Here is a 9,463-nt window from a genome sequence, read left to right on the forward strand (position 1 = left end):
AAAAATAGGTAATGAAGTAGAGAATACAAAGGAGGTAAATAAGAACAGAAAATAGGTAAATAAATAGAGAAAAATAGGTAAATAAAATAGGGAAAAATTGCTACATAAATCAAGGAAAAAAAGGTAAATAAAAAATAGGTAAAGAAATTAGAGGAAAATAGGTAAATAAGTAGAGAAAACAAAAGAGGTAAACAAATAGAGAAAAAATAGTAAAATAAATAGAGAAAAAATAGGTAAATTATCTGGAGATAAAATAGGTGTATAAATAGAGATAAATAGCTAAATAAATCAAAGAAACAAAGGTAAATAAAAAAATATGTAATGAAATTAGAGAAAAATATAGGTAAATAAATGAGAAAGAAAAATGTGTAAATAACTAGAGAAAAAATTGGTAACTAAATAGAGAAAAATAGGTAAATAAATAGAGAAAAATAGGTAAATAAAATAGGGAAAAATAGGTAAATAAACAGAGAAAAATAGGTAAATAAGTAGAGAAAACAAAAGAGGTAAATAAATAGAGAAAAAATAGGAAAATAAATAGAGAAAAATAGGTAAATTATATAGAGAAAAAATAGGTGTATAAATAGAGATAAATAGCTACATAAATCGAAGGAAAAAAGGTAAATAAAAAAATACGTAAATAAATTAAAGGAAAAATAGGTAAATAAACAGAGAAAAATAGGAAAATAAATGAGAGAAAATATAGGTAAAAGACTAGAGAAACAATAGGTAAATAAATAGAGAAGAATAGGTAAATAAATAGAGAAACAAAAGAGGTAAATAAATAGAGAAAAATAGGAAAATAAATAGAGAAAAAATAGGTAAATTATGTAGAGAAAAAATAGGTGTATAAATAGAGATAAATAGCTAAATAAATCAAAGAAAAAAGGTAAATAAAAAATAGGTAAATAAATTAGAGGAAAAAATAGGCAAATAAATAGAGAAAAATAGGTAAATAAAATAGGGAAAAAATAGGTATATTATCTAGAGAAAAAATAGGTGTATAAATAGAGATAAATAGCTAAATAAATCAAAGAAAAAAAGGTAAATAAATTAGAGGAAAAAATAGGTAAATAACTAGAGAAAAATAGGTAAATAAATAGAGAAAACAAAAGAGGTAAATAAATAGAGAAAAATAGGAAAATAAATAGAGAAAAAATAGGTAAATTATCTAGAGAAAAAATAGGTGTATGAATAGAGATAAATAGCTAAATAAATCAAAGAAAAAAGGTAAATAAAAAATAGGTAAATAAACTAGAGAAAAAAATAGGTAAATAAATTAGAGAAAAAATAGGTAAATTATCTAGAGAAAAAATAGGTGTATAAATATAGATAAATAGCTACATAAATCAAAGAAAAAAAGGTAAATAAAAAAATATGTAATGAAATTAGAGGAAAATATAGGTAAATAAATGAGAAAGAAAAATGCGTAAATAACTAGAGAAAAAATTGGTAACTAAATACAGAAAAATAGGTAAATAAATAGAGAAAAATAGGTAAATAAAATAGGGAAGAATAGGTAAATAAACAGAGAAAAATAGGTAAATAAGTAGAGAAAACAAAAGAGGTAAATAAATAGAGAAAAAATAGGAAAATAAATAGAGAAAAATAGGTAAATTATATAGAGAAAAAATAGGTGTATAAATAGAGATAAATAGCTAAATAAATCAAAGAAAAAAAGGTAAATAAAAAAATAGGTAAATAAATTAGAGGAAAAAATAGGTAAATAACTAGAGAAAAAATTGGTAAATAAACAGAGGAAAATAGGTAAATAAAATAGAGAAAAATAGGTAAATAAATAGAGAAAAATAGGTAAATAAAATAGGGAAAAATTGCTAAATAAATAAAGGAAAAAAAGGTAAATAAAAAATAGGTAAAGAAATTAGAGCAAAAAATAGGTAAATAAATGAGAAAGAAAAATGGGTAAATAACTAGAGAAAAAATTCGTAAATAAACAGAGGAAAAAAAGAGGTAACTAAATAGAGAAAAATAGGTAAATAAATAGAGAAAAAATAGGTAAATAAAATAGGGAAAAATAGGTAAATAAACGGAGAAAAATAGGTAAATAAGTAGAGAAAACAAAAGAGGTAAATAAATAGAGAAAAAATAGGAAAATAAATAGAGAAAAATAGGTAAATTATATAGAGAAAAAATAGGTGTGTAAATAGAGATAAATAGCTAAATAAATCAAAGAAAAAAAGGTAAATAAAAAAATAGGTAAATAAATTAGAGGAAAAAATACGTAAATAACTAGAGAAAAATAGGTAAATAAATAGAGAAAAAGAGGAAAATAAATAGAGAAAAAATAGGTATATTATCTAGAGAAAAAATAGATGTATAAATAGAGATAAATAGCTAAATAAATCAAAGAAAAAAAGGTAAATAAAAAATAGGTAAATAAATTAGAGGAAAAAATAGGTAAATAACTAGAGAAAAATAGGTAAATAAATAGAGAAAACAAAAGAGGTAAATAAATAGAGAAAAATAGGAAAATAAATAGAGAAAAATAGGTAAATTATCTAGAGAAAAAATTGGTGTATAAATAGAGATAAATAGCTAAATAAATCAAAGAAAAAAGGTAAATAAAAAATAGGTATATAAACTAGAGAGAAAAATAGGAAAATAAATAGAGAAAAATAGGTAAATTATCTAGAGAAAAATTGGTGTATAAATAGAGATAAATAGCTAAATAAATCAAAGAAAAAAAGGTAAATAAATTAGAGGAAAAAATAGGTAAATAACTAGAGAAAAATAGGTAAATAAATAGAGAAAACAAAAGAGGTAAATAAATAGAGAAAAATAGGAAAATAAATAGAGAAAAAATAGGTAAATTATCTAGAGAAAAAATAGGTGTATGAATAGAGATAAATAGCTAAATAAATCAAAGAAAAAAGGTAAATAAAAAAATAGGTAAAGAAACAGAGAAAAATAGGAAAATAAATGAGAGAAAATATAGGTAAATGACTAGAGAAAACAAAAGAGGTAAATAAATAGAGAAAAATAGGAAAATAAATAGAGAAAAATAGGTAAATTATCTAGAGAAAAAATAGGTGTATAAATAGAGATAAATAGCTAAATAAATCAAAGAAAAAAAGGTAAATAAAAAAATAGGTAAATAAACTAGAGAAAAAAATAGGCAAATAGATTAGAGAAAAAATAGGTAAATTATCTAGAGAAAAAATAGGTGTATAAATAGAGATAAATAGATACATAAATCAAAGAAAAAAAGGTAAATAAAAAAATACGTAAATAAATTAAAGGAAAAATAGGTAAATAAACAGAGAAAAATAGGAAAATAAATGAGAGAGAATATAGGTAAATGACTAGAGAAACAATAGGTAAATAAATAGAGAAAAATAGGTAAATAAATAGAGAAAATATAGGTGTATAAATTAGAGAAAGAAAGAGGTAAATAAATAGAAAAAAGTAAATGAATAGAGAAAAAATTGGAAAATAAATAGAGAAAAAATAGGTAAATAAATAGAGAAAAATAGGTAAATTATCTAGAGAAAAATAGGTAAACAAATAGAGAAAACAAAAGAGGTAAATAAATAGAGAAAAATAGGTAAATAAATACAGAAAAATAGGTAAATTAGGTAGAGAAAAAATAGGTGTATAAATAGAGAAAAATAGGTAAATAAACCAAAGGAAAAAAGTTAAATAAAAAATAGGTAAATATATAGAGAAAAAATAGGTAAATAAATAGAGGAAATAGAGGTAAATAAATAGAGAAAAGAGGTAAATAAGTACATAAGAAAATAGGTAAATAAAATCGAGAAAAAATAGGCAAATAAATAGATAAAAATAGGTAAATAAACTAGAGAAAAAGTAGGTGTATAAATAGAGAAAAATAGCTAAATAAATCAAAGGAAAAAAGGTAAATAAAAAAATAGGTAAATAAATTAGAGAAAAAAATAGGTAAATAACTAGCGAAAAATAGGTAAATAAATAGAGAAAAAGTAGGTAAATATAATAGAGAAAAAGTAGGTAAATAAACAGAGAAAAATAGGAAAATAAATGAGAGAAAATATAGGTAAATGATTAGAGAAAACAAAAGAGGTAAATAAATAGAGAAAAATAGGAAAATAAATAGAGAAAAATAGGTAAATTATCTAGAGAAAAATAGGTAAACAAATAGAGAAAACAAAAGAGGTAAATAAATAGAGAAAAATAGGTAAATAAATACAGAAAAATAGGTAAATTAGGTAGAGAAAAAATAGGTGTATAAATAGAGAAAAATAGGTAAATAAACCAAAGGAAAAAAGTTAAATAAAAAAATAGGTAAATATATAGAGAAAAAATAGGTAAATAAATAGAGGAAATAGAGGTAAATAAATAGAGAAAAAGAGGTAAATAAGTACATAAGAAAATAGGTAAATAAAATCGAGAAAAATAGGCAAATAAATAGATAAAAATAGGTAAATAAACTAGAGAAAAAGTAGGTGTATAAATAGAGAAAAATAGCTAAATAAATCAAAGGAAAAAAGGTAAATAAAAAAATAGGTAAATAAATTAGAGAAAAAAATAGGTAAATAACTAGCGAAAAATAGGTAAATAAATAGAGAAAAAGTAGGTAAATATAATAGAGAAAAAGTAGGTAAATAAACAGAGAAAAATAGGAAAATAAATGAGAGAAAATATAGGTAAATGACTAGAGAAAACAAAAGAGGTAAATAAATAGAGAAAAATAGGAAAATAAATAGAGAAAAATAGGTAAATTATCTAGAGAAAAAATAGGTGTATAAATAGAGATAAATAGCTAAATAAATCAAAGAAAAACAGGTAAATAAAAAAATAGGTAAATAAACTAGAGAAAAAAATAGGCAAATAGATTAGAGAAAAAATAGGTAAATTATCTAGAGAAAAAATAGGTGTATAAATAGAGATAAATAGATACATAAATCAAAGAAAAAAAGGTAAATAAAAAAATACGTAAATAAATTAAAGGAAAAATAGGTAAATAAACAGAGAAAAATAGGAAAATAAATGAGAGAGAATATAGGTAAATGACTAGAGAAACAATAGGTAAATAAATAGAGAAAAATAGGTAAATAAATAGAGAAAATATAGGTGTATAAATTAGAGAAAGAAAGAGGTAAATAAATAGAAAAAAGTAAATGAATAGAGAAAAAATTGGAAAATAAATAGAGAAAAAATAGGTAAATAAATAGAGAAAAAATAGGTAAATTATCTGGAGAAAAATAGGTAAACAAATAGAGAAAACAAAAGAGGTAAATAAATAGAGAAAAATAGGTAAATAAATACAGAAAAATAGGTAAATTAGGTAGAGAAAAAATAGGTGTATAAATAGAGAAAAATAGGTAAATAAACCAAAGGAAAAATGTTAAATAAAAAAATAGGTAAATATATAGAGAAAAATAGGTAATGAAGTAGAGAAAACAAAGTAGGTAAATAAATACAGAAAAAAGAGGTAGACAACTAGAGAAAAAAGGTAAATAAATAGAGAAAACAAAAGAGGTAAATAAATAGAGAAAAAATAGTTAAATAAAATAGGGAAAAATAGGTAAATAAACAGAGAAAAATAGGTAAATAAAATAGAGAAAAATAGGTAAATAAACAGAGAAAAATAGGTAAATAAGTAGAGAAAACAAAAGAGGTAAATAAATAGAGAAAAAATAGGAAAATAAATAGAGAAAAATAGGTAAATTATATAGAGAAAAAATAGGTGTATAAATAGAGATAAATAGCTAAATAAATCAAAGAAAAAAAGGTAAATAAAAAAATAGGTAAATAAATTAGAGGAAAAAATAGGTAAATAACTAGAGAAAAAATTGGTAAATAAACAGAGGAAAATAGGTAAATAAAATAGAGAAAAATAGGTAAATAAATAGAGAAAAATAGGTAAATAAAATAGGGAAAAATTGCTAAATAAATAAAGGAAAAAAAGGTAAATAAAAAATAGGTAAAGAAATTAGAGCAAAAAATAGGTAAATAAATGAGAAAGAAAATGGGTAAATAACTAGAGAAAAAATTCGTAAATAAACAGAGGAAAAAAAGAGGTAACTAAATAGAGAAAAATAGGTAAATAAATAGAGAAAAAATAGGTAAATAAAATAGGGAAAAATAGGTAAATAAACGGAGAAAAATAGGTAAATAAGTAGAGAAAACAAAAGAGGTAAATAAATAGAGAAAAAATAGGAAAATAAATAGAGAAAAATAGGTAAATTATATAGAGAAAAAATAGGTGTGTAAATAGAGATAAATAGCTAAATAAATCAAAGAAAAAAAGGTAAATAAAAAAATAGGTAAATAAATTAGAGGAAAAAATACGTAAATAACTAGAGAAAAATAGGTAAATAAATAGAGAAAAAGAGGAAAATAAATAGAGAAAAAATAGGTATATTATCTAGAGAAAAAATAGATGTATAAATAGAGATAAATAGCTAAATAAATCAAAGAAAAAAAGGTAAATAAAAAATAGGTAAATAAATTAGAGGAAAAAATAGGTAAATAACTAGAGAAAAATAGGTAAATAAATAGAGAAAACAAAAGTGGTAAATAAATAGAGAAAAATAGAAAATAAATAGAGAAAAATAGGTAAATTATCTAGAGAAAAAATTGGTGTATAAATAGAGATAAATAGCTAAATAAATCAAAGAAAAAAAGGTAAATAAAAAATAGGTATATAAACTAGAGAAAAAAATAGGTAAATAAATTAGAGAAAAAATAGGTAAATTATCTAGAGAAAAAATAGGTGTATAAATATAGATAAATAGCTACATAAATCAAAGAAAAAAGGTAAATAAAAAAATACGTAAATAAATTAAAGGAAAAATAGGTAAAGAAACAGAGAAAAATAGGAAAATAAATGAGAGAAAATATAGGTAAATGACTAGAGAAAACAAAAGAGGTAAATAAATAGAGAAAAATAGGAAAATAAATAGAGAAAAATAGGTAAATTATCTAGAGAAAAAAATAGGTGTATAAATAGAGATAAATAGCTAAATAAATCAAAGAAAAAAGGTAAATAAAAAAATAGGTAAATAAACTAGAGAAAAAAATAGGCAAATAGATTAGAGAAAAAATAGGTAAATTATCTAGAGAAAAAATAGGTGTATAAATAGAGATAAATAGATACATAAATCAAAGAAAAAAAGGTAAATAAAAAAATACGTAAATAAATTAAAGGAAAAATAGGTAAATAAACAGAGAAAAATAGGAAAATAAATGAGAGAGAATATAGGTAAATGACTAGAGAAACAATAGGTAAATAAATAGAGAAAAATAGGTAAATAAATAGAGAAAATATAGGTGTATAAATTAGAGAAAGAAAGAGGTAAATAAATAGAAAAAAGTAAATGAATAGAGAAAAAATTGGAAAATAAATAGAGAAAAAATAGGTAAATAAATAGAGAAAAATAGGTAAATTATCTAGAGAAAAATAGGTAAACAAATTGAGAAAACAAAAGAGGTAAATAAATAGAGAAAAATAGGTAAATAAATACAGAAAAATAGGTAAATTAGGTAGAGAAAAAATAGGTGTATAAATAGAGAAAAATAGGTAAATAAACCAAAGGAAAAAAGTTAAATAAAAAAATAGGTAAATATATAGAGAAAAAATAGGTAAATAAATAGAGGAAATAGAGGTAAATAAATAGAGAAAAAGAGGTAAATAAGTACATAAGAAAATAGGTAAATAAAATCGAGAAAAAATAGGCAAATAAATAGATAAAAATAGGTAAATAAACTAGAGAAAAAGTAGGTGTATAAATAGAGAAAAATAGCTAAATAAATCAAAGGAAAAAAGGTAAATAAAAAAATAGGTAAATAAATTAGAGAAAAAAATAGGTAAATAACTAGCGAAAAATAGGTAAATAAATAGAGAAAAAGTAGGTAAATATAATAGAGAAAAAGTAGGTAAATAAACAGAGAAAAATAGGAAAATAAATGAGAGAAAATATAGGTAAATGACTAGAGAAAACAAAAGAGGTAAATAAATAGAGAAAAATAGGAAAATAAATAGAGAAAAATAGGTAAATTATCTAGAGAAAAAATAGGTGTATAAATAGAGATAAATAGCTAAATAAATCAAAGAAAAACAGGTAAATAAAAAAATAGGTAAATAAACTAGAGAAAAAAATAGGCAAATAGATTAGAGAAAAAATAGGTAAATTATCTAGAGAAAAAATAGGTGTATAAATAGAGATAAATAGATACATAAATCAAAGAAAAAAAGGTAAATAAAAAAATACGTAAATAAATTAAAGGAAAAATAGGTAAATAAACAGAGAAAAATAGGAAAATAAATGAGAGAGAATATAGGTAAATGACTAGAGAAACAATAGGTAAATAAATAGAGAAAAATAGGTAAATAAATAGAGAAAATATAGGTGTATAAATTAGAGAAAGAAAGAGGTAAATAAATAGAAAAAAGTAAATGAATAGAGAAAAAATTGGAAAATAAATAGAGAAAAAATAGGTAAATAAATAGAGAAAAAATAGGTAAATTATCTAGAGAAAAATAGGTAAACAAATAGAGAAAACAAAAGAGGTAAATAAATAGAGAAAAATAGGTAAATAAATACAGAAAAATAGGTAAATTAGGTAGAGAAAAAATAGGTGTATAAATAGAGAAAAATAGGTAAATAAACCAAAGGAAAAATGTTAAATAAAAAAATAGGTAAATATATAGAGAAAAAATAGGTAAATAAATAGAGGAAATAGAGGTAAATAAATAGAGAAAAAGAGGTAAATAAGTACATAAGAAAATAGGTAAATAAAATCGAGAAAAAATAGGCAAATAAATAGATAAAAATAGGTAAATAAACTAGAGAAAAAGTAGGTGTATAAATAGAGAAAAATAGCTAAATAAATCAAAGGAAAAAAGGTAAATAAAAAAATAGGTAAATAAATTAGAGAAAAAAATAGGTAAATAACTAGCGAAAAATAGGTAAATAAATAGAGAAAAAGTAGGTAAATATAATAGAGAAAAAGTAGGTAAATAAACAGAGAAAAATAGGAAAATAAATGAGAGAAAATATAGGTAAATGATTAGAGAAAACAAAAGAGGTAAATAAATAGAGAAAAATAGGAAAATAAATAGAGAAAAATAGGTAAATTATCTAGAGAAAAAATAGGTGTATAAATAGGTATAAATAGCTAAATAAATCAAAGAAAAAAAGGTAAATAAAAAAATAGGTAAATAAACTAGAGAAAAAAATAGGCAAATAGATTAGAGAAAAAATAGGTAAATTATCTAGAGAAAAATAGGTGTATAAATAGAGATAAATAGATACATAAATCAAAGAAAAAAAGGTAAATAAAAAAATTCGTAAATAAATTAAAGGAAAAGTAGGTAAATAAACAGAGAAAAATAGGAAAATAAATGAGAGAGAATATAGGTAAATGACTAGAGAAACAATAGGTAAATAAATAGAGAAAAATAGGTAAATAAACAGAGAAAATATAGGTGTATAAATTAGAGAAAGAAAGAGGTAAATAA

General features: G+C 20.9%; 1 long non-coding RNA gene across 1 annotated transcript; it reads left to right on the top strand.

The window, feature by feature from the left end:
• The first annotated feature begins 6,877 nt into the window (after positions 1-6,877).
• Positions 6,878-8,638, top strand: LOC143378102 (uncharacterized). Its single transcript, XR_013087507.1, has 2 exons — positions 6,878-7,158; positions 7,879-8,638. It is a non-coding gene; the product is annotated as an uncharacterized LOC143378102 (long non-coding RNA).
• The last annotated feature ends 825 nt before the right edge of the window (positions 8,639-9,463 follow it).

This window comes from Andrena cerasifolii, unplaced genomic scaffold (genome assembly GCF_050908995.1).
Source record: "Andrena cerasifolii isolate SP2316 unplaced genomic scaffold, iyAndCera1_principal scaffold0256, whole genome shotgun sequence".
Classification (NCBI taxonomy): domain Eukaryota; kingdom Metazoa; phylum Arthropoda; class Insecta; order Hymenoptera; family Andrenidae; genus Andrena; species Andrena cerasifolii.